A 19,076-nucleotide genomic window follows, 5' to 3' on the forward strand; every position below is an offset into this window, starting at 1 on the left:
AATTTTCTTGCACTATTCGATACAAAACGTGTTTCTGAGATTTATGACAGTTATTTTAACAGTGGTCACGTGACTGCCTTGCCACGTGACAGGACAAAAATGACAAAAATTTGCCTAGAACTTGCAAGCATTACAGTTTAACCCAGTTTTCTTATAGTTTTCGAAACAAGATGTGATTGTGACAATTAATTACTAGTAACAGTCAATTTTGCGTCATTTTTCTCATACAAAAGACATATTATTTGTCATAATTTAAATATGAGATGAATATTTGTGTATACAGGGACTTTGATGCCATGCATTTTGGTGTCAATACATTTATCACTATTACCATTCAACATTTAGCCTTTCCCCAAGAGGATTTGTATGATGATTTCTAATGAAACTGAAAAATGCATAAATTAATTAGACTAAATGCCAAGCATCAGACGCATTCTGTTAGAAAATGGATTCATCCGGTCGTCTAAGTGCATGAAAAAGCCTGTCTTAGTGTAAGTAAAGTGATGCAATCAAATAAAGTGGAACTAATCGATAAACCAAACTCGATAATGTTTTGATCCTTGAAATTCCTGGCAGTGTGTTAGCATCGCTTATTACTTACGTTTAACTGCTCGTAATTGTTTTCTCAATTCAAAGTGCTCAGCGTTATCTTATCGGATTCAAATACCTGCGAGCAAGAAATATTGTTTAATTGACATAAGTAGCAGAATGAATTAATAACTTCTGATATTTTCCAGATGAGTTAAGTGAATGCGGTTCAGTACCACGGAGGCATTCGAGTTGTCCCGCCAGGTTCCCAAGCGGATTCCATTTTGCCTTATTGCAAAAATTGACTTATCCACTTAGTCACTCGTTATCATTCTTTAAGAGTTTAAGTTCCAATTCCAACAGAAGCTTGAAAGGGGAAATTAAGTGGTTAACTGTTTGTTGTCGTCTTTGATAATAATAACTACTTAATCTGTACAGCTTTTAATAGAACCATTTAACTTAAATTCATCATTTATGTTGACTAAATTAATGTATTACAATGTGTTTTTTTTTTGTGAATATTATGGTAAAAAATAAAATACTTTGCTATTATTTGTCCAGACATAAATTCGTTATTTTTAGCTAGAAATTTCCACTTCCACAGACTTATGAGCCAGGTACAGTATTTTCTAAATACAAATGTATGTAATTTTAATTAAAGTTACGTCTAAAAATGATTCACTTGAACTGATTGATGACCACTGATATTAGCTTATTGTAAGCGAAAAAATGTAAATCCGATATCGCGTGCACAATCGTTTGTAACTTAATTGAACCAAATTGCTTTCAGAAGTTATTTTGGAACGTTTTCAATCAATTTCCCATAATGGAACCAACCCAGCGGTCGCAAAGATTTTCTATCCGATATTCTAAGGTAATTAAGGAACACTTTAGTTGGCTGTACCGCTTCAAAGCGGGTTATAAACGCTGTAGGATGTAATTAACTGAAAAGGGTGACAGTAATTAATGAATTTCTGCGACTATAAAGCGATATTGTGTGTTTGCCAGAGTGCTCCCCAGTCCCTTGTTTTGTAAGTTTCCAGCTTACGCTTTTAATATGCAGTTTAATGTTTTTGGACCCCATAATCAATACGGTACACTTTTAAACAGTAAATTGTATTTCCAGAAAAAAACAATTATTCCACATCATGGTTAATTCAACTTACAAGTAACTCTTAATTGGCAGTTTAATACTTTTTACTTAAAGAGCGGCTATAATTGGTGCCGTGTGAGTATCAAACAGAAAGGTAATATGCGGAACCTGTATTTAGCAAAAAACAAATAAATGCGGTTTGAATTATCCAATTCAGTCGCATCCAGATTGATTTATTGATATCAGAATCTGCAGCTGTGTTAATGATTTAACCGATTTAATTATAGATGTTTCGAAAAGTTTTTAATATTGGGAAACGTACGTCGTAATCATTAGTACAATAAACGATGCTTCGGGTTAATCTTTCTAGAATGAAAAAGTCGTTCTGGTTGTAAACATCCTGTATAATAATGCTGGTCAGTTTTTGTTGGTGTGTAATAAATGCGAAAATAAATGATATTATAAGAGTTATTTGGGAAAAAAAATTGTAAAATTGAAAAAAATAGGGAGTTTAGTACGAACAATGTTGTCAAACTGACAAATTCTACTATTTTGTTTCGAAGAGTGTTTTTGCAATGTTGACAAATTAACAAATTCTACTAATTAAGACCAAAGAGTGTTTGCAATGTTGCCAAACTGACTAATTTTACTAATTTGGTTTGAAGAGTATATGCAATGTTATCAAACTGACAAATTCTACAATTTTGGTTTGAAGAGTGTTTCCAATCTGTCCAAACTGACAAGTTCAACTAATTTCTTTGAGTGTGTGTTTGCTTGCAATGTTGCCAAATTAACAAACTCTCCTAATTAAGATCGAAGACTGTTTGCAATGTTGCCTAACTGACAAAATTTGGTAATTTAATTCAAAAGTGTCCTTGCAAGGTTATCAAATTAACAAATTCTGCAATTTTGATTCGAAAAGTGTTTGTAATGTAACCAAACTGACAAGTCCGACTAATTTCTTTAAAGTGTGTTTGCAATGTAGCCAAAGTTAATAAAGTTTACTAATTTGCTTCGAAGAATGTTTGCAATGTTGCCAAACTGACAAATGTTGTCTAATTTGGTTTGAAGAGCTTTTGTACGAAGGCGTAGAAAGGCCACAGACGTTATTTTTTTTTAAATTTTGACTTCAAACTCGGAAATTAACTAAATTCCGACTTTGAACTTGGAAATTAGTTACATTTTGACTTCAAACTCGAAAATTAACTAAATTCCGACTTCAAACTCGGAAATTAACTAAATTCCGACTTTGAACTCTGAATTTACATTACCACATTGCAAAAGCCTAACCAAATTAGAGAAAATTTTTCAGTTTGGCAACCTTGCTAACATTCTTCGAGCAAATTAGTAAAATTTGTTAACTTTGGCAACATTGCTAACACACTTCAAAGAAATTAGTCGGACTTGTCAGTTCGGTTACATTACAAACACTCTTCAAACCAAAATTGTAGAATTTGTCAGTTTAATAACATTGCATATACTCTTCAAACCAAATTAGTAAAATTAGTCAGTTTGGCAACATTGCAAACACTCTTTGATCTTAATTAGTAGATCTAAAATAGTAGAATTTGTCAGTTTGACAACATTGCAACTAAATTCCGAGTTTGAAGTCGGAATTTAACTAAATTCCGAGTTCGAAGTCGGGATTTAATCGAAATTTAACTAAATTCCGAGTTTGAAGTCGGAATTTAAGTAAATTCCGAGTTTGAAGTCAAAATTTAACTAAATTCCGACTTCGAAGTCGGGATTTAATCGAAATTTAACTAAATTCCGAGTTTGAAGTCGGAATTTAATTAAATTCCGAGTTTGAAGTCAAAATTTAACTAAATTCCGAGTTTGAAGTCGGAATTTAAATAAATTCCGAGTTTGAAGTCAAAATTTAACTAAATCCCGAGTTCAAAGCCAGAATTTAACTAAATTCAGAGCTCGAAGTCGGAATTTAAGAAAGTTTTTGCTTATTTTGTAACATTTTTCAAGCTCCTTCTAAAAAAAGCACTTTTAAGGAATGGGGGGTATTTAATGAAAGTCTTTAAGTCATTTTGTAGTATTTTTTTATCCTTTTTCTAATGGCGTTTTAGTAAAATTTATAAAAAAGTTACAATCATTCAAAAATGTATACTATAATTATATAAAATATACCAAAGGACCTTATATTACGTGAAATAAGCACAAAAAAGCGGTTTCAAATTTGTACTTTTTCAAAAAAATTGAAAGAATGGCAAAAGCGTTTTTTAACAACTTTTTGAAGATTAAAGTAAGGTAAGTAGTAAATAGCTAGAAATACCAGTTTTGGCTCAATTTCTAGTATTTTGCAAGCTATATTTTTTCAATATTGAGTATCCTGTTCCTAGTTAACAGAGGTAATTACAGTGTAGTAAAAACGAAAAGCAATAATTGTTTGAGTATGGTGCCGTGTACGCTCTTGTAATTTGCAAACACACGAGACAAAGCAAAAGCTTACAAAGATAAAAGCGATGCACATTACTATATTCTGCATAAAATGTTTCCATCATAAAATTTTTCTATGCCGGCAGAATACCGAGAAGGTGTAAAATCCGGGGGTCGGCGTAAATTATGAATATATAAAGTGTGCGTCTCGGAAACGCTTTTAGAATTAAAGCTAAATATTTATGGAGTGCTGCAAATCGCCTGCTTTTATATTACTTATACAGATAAAACTGAGCTATAAAAGCTCTCAAAAGCCCTAGCTCCGGAAGCTGCTCAGCTTCCGAGCTTTATACTTCGCTCGGTTCTGTGTAATAGAAGATAATGTTTATAAATATGCATGTGTAAATGTAAGGCTTTAGGCTCGAAGCCGCATTTTCGCCTGCTAAGAATACGTAATATGCCACTTTTAGATCGATACAGCATCCTGCAAGCTTTTTACAACTATTTGCCATACACTGGAAAATATTATTGATGATTACAAAGTTTCGCTCATCCGTCACGTCCACAAACAACTTTATTTTTCCTCTTCCCTTTAATGCCGTTTATTGTAAAGAAGTAAGTAGTCGTAAAGGCAAAACGTAAAACCAACTTACTTCGAAACTTTTACGATCCTGACGAACATATCTTTCAAATATGCCCTACAATTCCGTATAAATACGTAGTTGAAAAGTTTTGATTGTAAACATATTAGCTTCTATCTCCAATTTGAAATTCCCATAAAGGGAGATATATTGCTTTGGGGGCAATGGAATATAGATTATTCGGTTTGGGACTTTTTGGATACATGCGAAATGTAATTTTGTTGCATGGGAGTTTACACATTAGATCGTAATTAATTAAGGTTTTTGTGCAGTTTAGTGTCAATAATTCACCATTTGATAGCCAATCAAAAAATAAGTTGACATTTCCTAAGGAAGATACAGTCCTCCAAATTTCAATTTAAAAATAAAATAGTCCGAAAATTTAATTTACTTCTAAACTTGTTGTCCAGTCCAGAAAATTGAGTTGAACACCAATTAAAGTCTTGAAAATATTCTTTTGGACTCTGTTTAGTCCTAGTAAAGTCAGTTCTAGCATTAAAAGTCAACTTTTATATTATTTTTAGTAGTAAAAAATGAGTTTCATGCACAATACAATCTTTGTCTTGATTTCCGGACTTTTTTTAGCTCTTGAATGCCAGTTTCAGACACTCAACCAGGATGGTAGTCTGAGAAAGCGAATCATACGACCATTCCTAGTAGTAAAAAAGTTTTAAGACTATTCAGTACAAATTTGGACTTTCACAAGTCTTGGATGTTCAGTTTTAAACTATAAAACGATTTTTTAAATTGAAATTTGGAGGACTGTATCTTCCTTAGGAAACCTTTTTCAGAAAAATTACATAATGCAAGTCAACTTATTTTTTGATTAGCTATCAAATGGTGAATTATTGACACTAAAACCTGGACCACCCTGTATAATAGTGTCTTAGAGATAACAACCTCAAGTAGACAAGAAAAACCAATTAACAACCAACATATAATAACTCATTACATAAGGAGAGATTTTACTGCACTAGTGTGGTTAAGTTATAGTTATAAAGTGTGTTTTTGTGTTTAAAATGTGAATTTAGCACAATTCAAAAATTTCAAATTTCTTTAAATATTTCATCATAATAAACTTTATGAACTGTTTGGATGGCTTGAGTTCAAAACATCAAATTATTTTATATTTTAAGGTTTGTTAAGTGAGTTTACTACTTAAAAATAATATAACTGCCAAAATATTCCTATCAGAATACTTGAAATTCAAGTTGTAGACTTGGAAATTGACTTGGCTGCTACATAAGTTCCCTAAACAAATTTGGCATTATTTTTCTAGTTAAAAATAAAGTAAAACTACAAAGATTGACTTAAAATGGTCAGTTTTCTTATTAGACAGGTGGAAAATGTGAAAATTGACTTGGTAGCTAAATATCAACACTTCCTAATCAAATTTGGCACTGTTAAGTAAATTTTCTTGTCAGAGAGAAACGTATGCAATTGAAGAAAAATAAAACCAACAGACTTTTTGTGCAACCACAAAATGAATGCAAACTCTCCTACAATAACAGCAAACGGCCACATAACTGAACCAAAAAACGACATAAAGTACTTGGGAATTACTTTTTACAAAAAATTAAAATTTACAAACAGAAATTATCAGAAGATTGAACATATAATATACAAAGACAAAGGAATCAGTACTAAAACATCCAGCACAATTTACAAATCCTGTTGGATTATGGAAACATACTGAGGACAAACGAAACGGAAAGAACTATAAAACAAAATAAATACAAAAATAAGACATCCCAATAACCCTTTACATAATCCATCCAACGAACTTCTATAGCAACGCACCCAAATACCCAGAATCTCTGAAAGACTGCTACAAATACAGGATAAATGGAAAAACAATCCTGAAAACTGGACCATACTGAATCCACTTTGCTTAACAAGACAAACCGACTATCCAGAATAATTTATTTTATAAAAACATAAACATAATATGTAATAATTTTATTTTAGTAAATATTTACTCTTTTCGTTTTTTTGTATAACATGGGCAGAAAAACCAGAAGAATAAAAATGTTTTTTCGGTTTTGGAATATCTCTTCAAATAAGGTTAGAAATAAATAAATACAAAAAATCAAAATTTCAGTTGTTTTCGGGTGGGAAGTACTAGAAAAATCGAAATTTTTAAAACGGTATTTGGTTTAACTTTAAACTGAGCCAATGGTGAGAGTCCAATTTGAATTACCCTGTATATAAAACGAAAAAAAAAATTATGTGGTATTTCATATGCAATAATGCAAACTTAGAATCATGCAAACCAAATTAATTGGTTTCGGGTAAATATAACAATCAAGCGATGCATTTAGAAAACTATGGTCATCGGAAGTAACGAACAAAGAGACAATTTCGCGTAAATAATGAGCGTTTTTGAAATCGTAACGGTCACACAGCCAAGTTTTTCAACACAAAATAGCCGACTATTAGGTCTCACTAATTGGAATATCCGGTGGACGTGTATCCTCACACCTTTGCCCGATGTGAATCGGAATATTACATATTGTGTTTAACCGAACACGCTTCCATGATGAGTTTTTAATGTAATTTGCGGCAAAGGTGTCGGTTTGTTGTCGCATCATTTATTATTATGATGGTTTTCAAAATGGGGGTTAAATAATAGTAGAAAAAGCTCAAGTGGCTTATGGGTCATTAGCGTCTAAACTACCTTAATTTTTTTTTACCAATTTACGTCATATTAGCCCTCAAAAATGCGAGGATGTGGTCAGAAGCCCTTTTAAAGTAAAGTTTGCGGTCGACGTTGAAAAGTTTCCTGACCATTGTTTGTCGTTTGTTAACTGGCTCGTTAAATAATCCAGTCTCGAATTTCGATAAGTCCTTTCGGGATAAAATTCTATTAGTGTAGAGTTGGTGGCTTTAGTTTCCGGTTTCATGTTTATACGATTAATGAGCATAAAATTTCAGTTTGAAAATCTCCATTACCTTTTTTTTAACGATATTTTTCAAAATTCAGTGTAAGAAAATTTAGCAGTAAATTTGTGGGTCTAATTGAAATTTGCTTAAAAATATCATTTTCCTGTCATGGGTGGACAGATATGTTATATATTATGGGTGGATTTATATATTATAATAAATTAACAGAAAGACACCTAAAACCAATAAAGTAACTTTTCAAAATTGGCCGTTAGGAAATTAACTTGATCCAGTAGCTACGAGATATTTAACAGCAAAACGTGTGAAACCTAATCTTATAACGTATATTATCGCCATTTACCCTGCGAACTGTAATGTGTTAAATTCGATTAAAGCCACATATTAGATTTCTGAAAAGCTCGGACCTCCAAGGTAGATATTATGACGAGATCGGCCATATGGTTAAAACATGATTTCTGATCGTTTAATTGATTCGGATGGACTGATCCTGGGACTTCTTTCAAGAAACGCGTCTAATTCAATCAATTACAATAATTGGCCATTATTATCCGAAGAAACAGTTGGTAATGGTTGCCGAAATTACGTTTAATTTGAACTAAATATAACAAAACGTGAAGTGGATAATGGGATCGTCATAACACAATGGCTAGTCACAATTCCGAATCCTTAATGAACAGCTGGTCCCATACGGTAACAATGAACGAATTGGTGCGTGTGAATTACACTGTCATTAATCAATAGCAGTTTTCAAAAAAATAACCTAAAATTGGATTTTACAGGTAGCTATTGTGTTTGAGTAAGTTTAGAATTTTTTTTTCAAGCTAATTTTGATTTTTACTTCAATTCAATTATCCTCAAAGAGTTTTGAAAGTAGTCAATACAAGCAGATACAATCATTTTGAAAAACTGATTTTCTCTGTGAAGCTAAAGTGATAATCACATTGATGTAATGTTATTCGTGTACCTTTCTACAGGGTGGTCCAGTTTTAAATGTCAATAATTCACCTATCCATAGCCAATTAAAAATTGGGTTGGTAAATGGTGGTTAAAAATTAATGTCGTTTTCCTGAAAAGTGCTTCCTAAGGAAAATACAGTCCTTCAAATTTCTGTTTAAAAAATCGTTTTTTTTTGTCATAACTGTCAGACCGTTGGAGCAATATTGATCAAATTTGGAACAAGCACTTTATTACACGTTATTACGGTCAAAGACCCAAAACTAACCCAACCCAACTTAAAAATTGTCTTAGAAACGGAAAATTCACTTAAGAAGTTTAAAAAATATTATTGTAGCCAGTTTTCATAGTTCCCAGACAAACTGAAAGACTTTAGTTTTGAAAATTGACTTTTTATGCAAATCGAGAGACTTTAATACTGAAAATTGACTTGTAGACATAAAAACTAAGTACTTTTTCAAGAATTTGTTACTACAAATTCCTACATTTAAAAATTGACTTGAACCCCAAAATGTGACTGAACTAATGAAAAGTGACATCAGAAACTTAAAATTTGCATTTGAAGTAAGTTTTCATAATTTGAAGACAAATTTCAATATTTTAGTCTTGAAAATAGTCTTAGATGCAGGACATTGACATTAGATTCATGAAATTTGTCTTGAAAACGAACTTTTCGTGCTTTTTACTTTGCTTTTCATTTTCTTCGAATTCTGGACTATTTTCATGAATCTAATGTCAATGTCCTGCATCTAAGACTATTTTCAAGACAAATATTGAAATTTGTCTTCAAATTATGAAAACTTACTTCAAATGCAAATTTTAAGCTTCTGATGTCACTTTTCATTAGTTCAGTCACATTTTGGGGTTCAAGTCAATTTTTAATGTTTAAATGTATGAATTTGTAGTAATAAATTCTTGAAAAAGTAGTTTTTATGTCTACAAGTCAATTTTTAGTATTAAATATATATATTTAGATAAAGTATCTCGATTTGCATGAAAACTGGTTACAAACACAATTTTTAAGCTTCTGAAATTTTTATCTTTTCTAATTTAATTTTCAAAACTAAAGTCCTTTAGTTTGTCTGGAAACTATGAAAACTGGCTAAAATAATATTTTTTAAACTTCTTAAGTGAATTTTTTTTTTCCAAGACAATTTTTAAGTTGGGTTGGGTTAGTTTTGGGTCTTTGACCGTAATAACGTGTAATAAAGTGCTTGTTCCAAATTTGATCAATATTGCTCCAACGGTCTGACAGTTATTACAAAAAAAACGATTTTTTAAACAGAAATTTGAAAAACTGTATTTTCCTTAGGAAGCACTTTTCAGCAAAATGACATAATGAATGTCAACTTATTTTTTAATTGGCTATAGATTGGTGAATTATTGACATTGAAAACTGGACCACCCTGTATATCAATGTAAGCAATTGTTTATTAAAATGCAGCCTCTGACGTTTTCCCGATTTTCCGGAAAAAAGATAATTTAATTTGAAATCCGGAAATAAGTTTCGCTCTTACGGTTACCGAGATTCCAATACATGTAGAACAAATTGTAAAAATACTAGATAACTTATTATCCAGTTCCAACTTTTGATGAATTACATACAAAATGTGTTTATATGAAAATTTAAGGATTTATTATTCATTATATAGCAAATTTCGAATCTAAATCTGGCAACAAAGCAGCAGAAAATCAGAGTCATGTGACGTTACGTCCTCAAAATGTTGCATTCGCTAACAAGTTCAAACAAAATTAGCTTCACATACATGAAATTAAACCGACTCCAACTTCTAGCCGGTCTTTTAAAGCCGAGAAGCAAAAATAAAAACCGTATTTTATACCTTGGTGCTATAATTTAAATTATCTCCAGTTCAATGAAACATGATTGCTTTTTGATGGTCTCGCTTTGATATTTTTAAATTGCCTATGTGAGTGCTGTAAGCTGGTGTTTTTGGATCGTTTAGAGTTTTTATTCCACTTTAGATTTACAGCCCGCAGGAAAGTTTTCTCGAAGAGTATGTAAATTCAGGGTAAACATGTTCACTGTATTGCTTTACTCAATAACGTGATTACTGGAGGGAAATGTGTAGTGGTAAGATGTAAGTTAACCAACCGAGCTATCACATCAAAGTAATGCGAAAACAGCAGGACGGGGATGTATCTAACTATATGGATGTTTGGGCTCGCCCTTTGTTAACTGCTAACTGTGTTAGGACTGATTTTGTCTAATATGTTCCCCCTTCGTTAAGATTATTATAAAGTTACTACTCACTCGGGTACATTTTGTATTAGAACCCTCTTTGCTACTAAGTGTGTACAGCCTGTAACAAATGTTACAATTATCTACTTGAAGACTGAGTAAAAAGCATCCGATAGACAGTTATATCCCCCCGGAAGAAAAACTTTTTCCCCATAAAACTTGATTTGATTACGACCTTATGGTTCCAACGACGACAAATTTAAAAAACTTCGAACTAGTGTTTTAAAAGTTAGCAAAGGGACACTTTAACAAATTATACTTTCGTTTCTTTTTCAAAGCGGACCTCAGCAAATATAAAAGACTTTTCAACTGGGCTTTTTCGACGTTCTTAAAAGCTTTTTAAAACCTAATTCCGGTAAATTTATTAGCTGTTTACAACGCTCGCTCGCTTTGAAAGGTTTTACCTTTTTACAGCTTTCTTTGCAACTTAAATGTAATATGAATTAAATATTATTTTTATTCTAAAAATTGTTGTTTAATTGAAAAGTCACTATTAATATGATTTATCTAGAAGTATTGTACTTAAATGACATTGTTGCCTACAAAAAGAGCATCTTGGAGAGAATCACGCTCTAAAAGCCATCCAGGTTAATGCAAGAATCTTCGTTATATTCAGACAAACAGAAGTGGAAAACGAATGTAAATATTATTATTTGACAATAAAACGTTTACACCCCCAACATGAATCAATCCAGTTTCACCCCATTTGCCTACATGGGTGTATAAATCGTCGGTGGTATTCAACCCTTGTCGATATAAATTATTTTTGTACAAAGCAGCACTAAACAGTGGCGAAAGAGCGTCGCCAGAGAGGGACTTAAATTCGCAGCGCATCAGCATGGGTTGGGAGCTTTTATTGCAACCGGAAGCTTAGTATAGATAATGCTATTAGCATTCATTCGCTTTATGACCCGTACATAAAAGTTTCCGCAACTGGGGAAATGCCCGTAATGCGCCAAAACGGTGATGGCCCGGCGCAACTCATCGCTTTTCTGGCGACCACCGTTAAATCGGCTATATTACTCCGTATATAGGAAAACTTAGATTTAATAATCGATCGAATATCTCTCCCCTTTTTGGGTTATCCAGACCACTTTTTCCGCAAAGTATTACTAATTAAAGAATGATTTTTTATAGTTGCTAGTTTTGCCCAAAGGCTTACGTCGCAAACCATTATTAATTATGCAAAGGAAGCCTATTAAGGATTAATTAACGAGCAGGTTAGGTAGGTAGACATGTATTTGAATTTATGCACGAGATGTTTCTAAATACCTGTCATGTTGTTATTATCAAAGGATGTACGCTTAACCTCACTTCGAACAAATTGGCTGGTAATGAACAAAAAAAAATTCACTAAAATATAAAAATACTGCCCAATTACAGTAATTTCAGACTTAATTCCAGCATTGCCCCAACAAGTAAAATTCTTGCTACGTTTGACGCTCCGAGCTATTTCTATACAATGTCGAATGACACCGTATAATTTAGCAATGTGATATGGTAATCAGACATATGCTGACACAACGATGCACACACAGGTAGCTTAACTAATTTCCATACCGACGGCTATAATTCTTGTAACTACTACTAGCTATAAGTTTTGTATACAGAATGTCATTCCTTGAATTTCGTATTCTTATATAGCAGCAGTTTTGGCATGGTAAGTAGGGTGTCTTTTAAGAATCACCACATCATCGATTATGTACTGAAAGTGTCAAAAATGTTCAATATAACCTACATGGACAAGCACTGCAAGTATACAGGGTTAGCCACCCAAACCGTTTGTCAAAAGTTCATTAGAAACATTATATGTTATAATATGATTTTTAATATATTTTCTCCAACAAACCCCGCAATTTGATGTCAAAAATATGAATAAAAACTTTGTTATAAATTTTTGTAGACCCACCCTAAAGTCCGTCATGGAAAACTATTTTCACACTTAGACTTCCTAGTGAATGGTTTCAACTCAGTAATAGCTTTAAAATTGCATTTATTGTTAAGTTAAACAGATTGTGGTTACTTTACACACCCTACAAGTGGACACCCTGTATGAATAACGTGTTTTTTAAGTCATATTAATGCATACAACAGTTTCTAGAACAGCTTGTATGGATAGTAGTATTGCTAGTGCAAAATGAATAATACAGTATCTAAGAGATATCAACAGTCAGCTAGACAAGAAACTTTTTTTGTCCAGGACTAGCATGGTAATCATTGATTAACGCACTTTGGCGTAATGAGCAATTTTACCGCACTAGTGTGGTTAAGTTATCATTATAAAATGTATTTATCGTAGATAAAACATTGTACAGGGGTGCATTTTCGATGGTTTTACGGGGTACAGAGAAAACGGTAATCAGTTTTTTCAGTTTTTTTCTATTTCGTTTAGTTTCTGACATATGACAGTAAGTTACATTTTTTTAAATGGAACATCCTATATATTTTACGTCATTTAATTCTGTTGATATTTACCTTTTCAACGGTGTATTATAACATATAAGTTTGTAGAGGTTAATCCTGTTATTTTAAAAAAAGACCTTTGCTAAGCTAAAAACAGGCTAATATCTAAAATACCAAAGAAAATCGGAAATCATATAAACTAACACATCAGAAAATTAAATATTTTTAATAAATCTTATTAAAAATCTAAGTTACAAACAGTTCTTCCGTCACTTTAATAAGAAAAGTGGCCATTTCTATTTTCTACTATTTTTAAGGTAAAAGTTGAAAAAACTGTTTACAAACGACATGTATAACATGTTAATATGAACATAGCCAAATTTTGTTTCAACTGTAGGTATTTTGATACATATTATTTAGCACTTTTTTGTTAAGGAAACGCTTTTTTTCTAATTACCAAGATTAACGTTTACAAACTTATATGTTTTAATACACCGTTGAAAAAGTAAAAATCAACCGAATTAAATGAACTAAAAATATATAGGGTGTTCCATTCAAAAAAATATAACTTACTTGTCATATGTCAGAAACTAAACGTAATAGAAAAAAACTGACTACGTAGGAAACCCTTTTCACACTTATAAACCCTAGGAAATGATTTCAACTCTATAGTAGCTTTAAAATTGCATTTATAAAGTTTAACTCATTTTTGTCTAGTTTACACACCCTATAACTGAACACGCTGTAGGAATGACATGTTTTATAATAAAATATGTAAATTGATGCATACTACTATAGTTCCTTGAACACCCTGTATCGATAATAGTATTACTAGTGCAAAATGAATAATAACGTATCTTAGAGATATCAACAGTCTGCTAGACAAGAAACTTTTTTGTCTACGACTAGCAAGTTCGTTTATACATAATTATATTAGTAAGAAATGCTTCGTAGAAAACCCTTTTTACACTTAGAAACCCTAGGAAATTATTTCAACTCTATAGTAGCTTTAAATTTGCAGTTATAAAGTAACTCATTTTTGTCTAGTTTACACACCCTATAGCTGAACACGCTGTAGGAATGACATGTTTTATAATAAAATATGTAAATTGATGCATACTACTATAGTTCCTTGAACACCCTGCATAGATAATAGTATTGCTAGTGCAAAATGAATAATTAAGTATCTTGGAGATATCAACAGTCAAGTAGACAAGAAACCTTTTTTGCATGGTAAAAACTAATAATTCATTAAGGACCGGTACTTTCACATTCGGATAAATTTATTCTTAAGATAATTTCTATGGAAATAACAAGATTGAACATTAGTAAAGTACTGGTTTCCAAGTTAGTCCGAGTACAGCCAAATTATCAAAGGATTTTTTAGAAATTCGTAACAAACCAACATGTTAGTATAATAGAATTAGCTAAAGGTTTTAAAATGTAAAAATAACAGTAGGGTAAGTGCTGCCTTCTGTTCTTTCAGGGAGTTCATTTACATGGGCGTCGGCAGGTAATATGGTAACTTTTCATTGGACGAAGCAGCGCGGGCTGAACCATTGACCGACAGAAACTCTTACACGCTCCACCAGTCCGTTAGAAGCGTTTATAACGATTGTCAGCACTTGAATGTGGGAGGATTTTCTACTAGAACATCCACTATAGAAATCACTAAAGATCTAACGGTATTGACCGCCCATTTCCATCAAATTAAACTCAAGTGATAAACCGTGGTATGCAAATTTGGAATAATTATTACATTAAAATAATGTAGCTATTCACACTGCGTGCACTTAACATCCAAAGGCGCGAACTGTTAAAAAATCCTCATAAATATTCATGCCGTTATTAAATGTTAAAACTGGCTGCTTAACAGCGACAGGGAAAAGAAGAGCGACTTCAAACGGCCCTAAGTGTCGAGAGGGGGCCCTTTTTATGAGTCTAAATTAGATACAGATAAAATTTGCACTTCGCACAAATTAGGCGACACTTCTCTCTATTTTGCATGTCAAACGACAGGGGGGGATAAGCCCTAAATTTCGTTGGGGACAAATTTAGACAACCCAAATCGCGTAATTTATTTATGGTGGCTAATCAGAACCATTTTGTCACGTTTTCGCAAAGGGACGGCAGCCATCACAGGAATTTTAAGTGAAGACGCAGCCAAATTTGCAATTAGTATAAAACAGTAACTTTTTGTCTGCTAGAAAAATATAATCTAAACAATTCTTACATTAGAAGTTCATGTATCATGTATAGCAGCACTAATCACACTCATTGTGAAACCAGTAAAGCAAAAATGGAAATTAAAAGTAAATTTCTTTTTCTCCATCAGGGTTTCTTGTTATTTTTACTTTTCCAGCAATTTTCGAGTCTTAAACGATGTGACAGGAAACGTCTGTCTACTAAAAGTTGGATAAAACAGGTAAAATTAGTTGGATATTAACATTTTTAAATACACTAAAAGAAGGGAATAACAATGCCTTTTTCAGTGTTGCCAAGTCAAAATATTTAATAGTATATGAATATTTTAAATTATTTGACAGGGTGTTCTCTAATGATTGCGAAAAATGTTACTCATCAATTATACAAAGAAAATATTGCCAGTTTGCTATATAAACCATACTTCAAAAATACAGATTTTTATTTTTTTAGTCAATTATTTTGACATTAGTAACATATATCACGTGGTTTTAGAGGGTAATTTAGCTAGACAGTCACGTGACTACTATCAAAATAACTGTCATAAATCTCAGAAACACGTTTAATATCGAATACTGCAAGAAAACTTTTCTAAACTCTGATTTGAGCACAGTTTGGTAGTTTTGACGTTAGTGACAGTTGTCACGTGGGTCTAGAATACCATTTAGCTAAAACGGTCACGTGACAATTGCCAAAATAACTGTCATAAATCTCAGAAGCACGTCTTTTGTGAACTGTAAGAAAACTGTGTTAAGCTGTAATTCTTGCAAATTCTAGTCAAATGTTGACAGTTTTGACATTAGTGACAGATATCACGTAGTTTTAAAGAGTAATTTAGCTAGAAAGTCACGTGACTACTGTCAAAATAACTGTCATAAAACCAAGAAACACGTTTTATTGTCTGTTATAACTCCAACACTTGCAAATTCTAGTAAAGTTTTGACATTAACACAAATATTACGTGGATTTAGATAAAAATCTTTTCTAAACCTTGACTTTTGCAACTTGTAAGCACAGTTTGGTAGTTTTGACGTTAGTAACAGTTGTCACGTGATTCTAGAATACTATTTAGCTGAAACGGTCACGTGACAATTGTCAAAATAACTGTTGTGTTTCATGAAAGTTGTTTATAAACTCGTGGATTTAGAGAAAAATCTTTTCTAAACCTTGAAATCACACTCATTTTGAAACCAGCAAAGCAAAAATGGAAATTAAAAGTAAATTTCTTTTTCTCCATCAGGGTTTCTTGACAAATTTAAAAAACTGTTATTTTTACTGTTTTCTTTTACAGAAATTTTCTATAGGTAAACGTTAAAAGTAATATTGGGGTAGTACGTCCCTAAATTGCAAATTTTCAATGATGACAAAAAATCTAGCAAACTAGAACAACAGAGAACAGAAATTTTTTTCTATTCAACGAAGCAGTTATCTGCGAAGTTAGCAACATTTGATAAGGTTTCTTGATATTCTCTTTAGGAAACATTAATACTTTCTAAATATTCCACATCTTTTCATTCACAACCCAGAAGATTTTAATTTTTCAACTTGTTTAGTTTTCTTCTTAGTTTTAGATTAATACGTTAACTCCAGGAAGGCTGTCGTTTGTTATTGTTTGAAAGCTCTCAAGTGAATTACTTGAGTGGGTAATTATTCGAAAAATATGAGCATTCGTTCCCTCTTTTTGAGTTATACAGCACATTTTAACCCCTTAATTGATATTCGCGCTTTCGCTTTTATGAAGGAGTGATTTCGTAAAAAATACCAACCATTATTCCGCCCTATACGGCCGGCCCAGTCGATTGACCCTTTTTGCAATTAATTTACGTCAGTCCGTAAAAAAAGCAGCACAGAAAATTTAGCCTCCCATGAAATTTGCAATACCCGTTATTTATATTCCACTAATTACTCTTTATTCCCCCATTTCACCCTTTTCTGGATCGGGGGGAGGGTAAAGAGCAAATACGTCCCTGGCAAAAATAGAAAGCTGAGCTTTGAAGGAACGTATTCTACATATTTTAAAACTATTAAAGTTATTAGACATGTGCGTAAAGTACTGACCTGAAGCCTGCAGAGAGGACACTATAAAAACTTAAAATCCAGAGGCGTATTGTATATTTTTAGCTATTTAGTTAGGTTAAAGTAAAAAATGTTGTTGTCAGATTAACAAAAAATACTGCCAGATTGTGTTTAATCTAATAATTTTGAATAAATGGTCTTAAGGACCATTTACCAGTTTTGCTTATCTAGCTTCCTCCTATATCGTTCTTTCCAAGAAAAATGTTCTAGCAAAATTTGGAACCACTTCTAAAGAATTTTGACAACATTTTCTAAGAGTGTTACCATTTTGGTTATTACCAAACAGGATAACAGATTTATTCCTTTTGTCTAACTAAAAGCAGCATTGGATTCGATAAATTTTAAATGGATCCTAACAAGTGAACTTACATAACCTCGCCCTTTTTGTGTGGCTTTACGTCGAGTTTTGTAACAATTTGGTTGGCACCCGACCGTTACAGCAATAAATTAGTATCGAGTCAAACCATTTTCTCGTATTTTCAGTGGATTTATTTCGGCGCGCGTCGCCTATAAATCTCCGCATTTGAATAATGGCCGACGAAAAATTGGATTTAGTCCAAATGGAAAATCCGTACGTTTGGAAACTTTTAGTCGATGTGGGGTGGTTATAGGATCGCGACAGGAAACGGAAAACCAATAAAAGATTTTTTTGCTATGTTACACATACATAAAATTTAGGTTTGATTTGATATTTTAGTCTAAATTATCCTGGTATTAATTAAAGCTCCGTTTCAACAACTATCATTACAAATCGACTGAAAACCGTCCATTAAGCTACTTTGAAAGCACCCTTAATTACGCTTTCACATGTTTGTTCTTATAATTAGGCTTAGTCTACTTAAATGGTAATTCCAGGCCACATAACAATAGAAATGGGGGTTGAATCAATCACGCAGTTACTTTAGGACTGGGAAAGGCCATAATTCTGATTTGATACACACACAATGCCAAACTATTGATAATGGTCACTTAAACTAGATTTTTTTTACCTACACAACATGTTGCAACTGTCCAAACAGGACAATTTCATAGGCAAATGAGCCGCCATATAGTAAACGGTTAACTCAAAAAAAAGGACAATACGTTTAATTACGGCAGTGGAAGTGTTAAGTACCAACAATAGGTCGCGATGACTGTCAAAAAAGGGCTAAACACGAAATTCTCGCGAACAAAGTCAGTTTTTGAAGCACGATTAATTATTTTTCATGGTGCTTGAATGTTCTGAATAACAGGATATTTCCTCCCTATTCTCTAAACGCACTTCTGCTACAATTTACCATTGTACATTGATGGAGATATTATAAACCCCTTGGGCTATTATAAAATTCAAAACTTTTGCAATTCATCTATTAGGATGACTCGACGAAATTTTTTAACCCTAGTAATTTTAAGGGTTTCACTAAATGGATCTAGTAGTAAAACCGTGAGAGTCTGAGTCGTTTTTATGATTCAAAATCAGGCTTTAAATACCTTTCATTACAATTAATAGCCGTTTACCGTAATTAAGACTTTTTTGATGGAGAGGAGGAGCAGTTTAGATTAATGTCTTAATGAGCAGTAAAAATACCTTCAGCCTTAGTATAACTTTCCTATAATACTAAACAGCTTATAGAACTACTCAACAAGG

The 19,076-nt window shown here is 32.4% G+C and overlaps 1 long non-coding RNA gene across 1 annotated transcript; it reads left to right on the plus strand.

Moving 5' to 3' along the window:
- The first annotated feature begins 207 nt into the window (after window positions 1–207).
- LOC145734149 (uncharacterized) lies at window positions 208–1,080 on the plus strand. The gene is made up of 2 exons (XR_014179352.1): window positions 208–491; window positions 738–1,080. It is a non-coding gene; the product is annotated as an uncharacterized LOC145734149 (long non-coding RNA).
- The last annotated feature ends 17,996 nt before the right edge of the window (window positions 1,081–19,076 follow it).

Source organism: Ips typographus, linkage group LG9 (genome assembly GCF_016097725.1).
Source record: "Ips typographus isolate SLU linkage group LG9, UJ_Ityp_2.0, whole genome shotgun sequence".
NCBI lineage: Eukaryota > Metazoa > Arthropoda > Insecta > Coleoptera > Curculionidae > Ips > Ips typographus.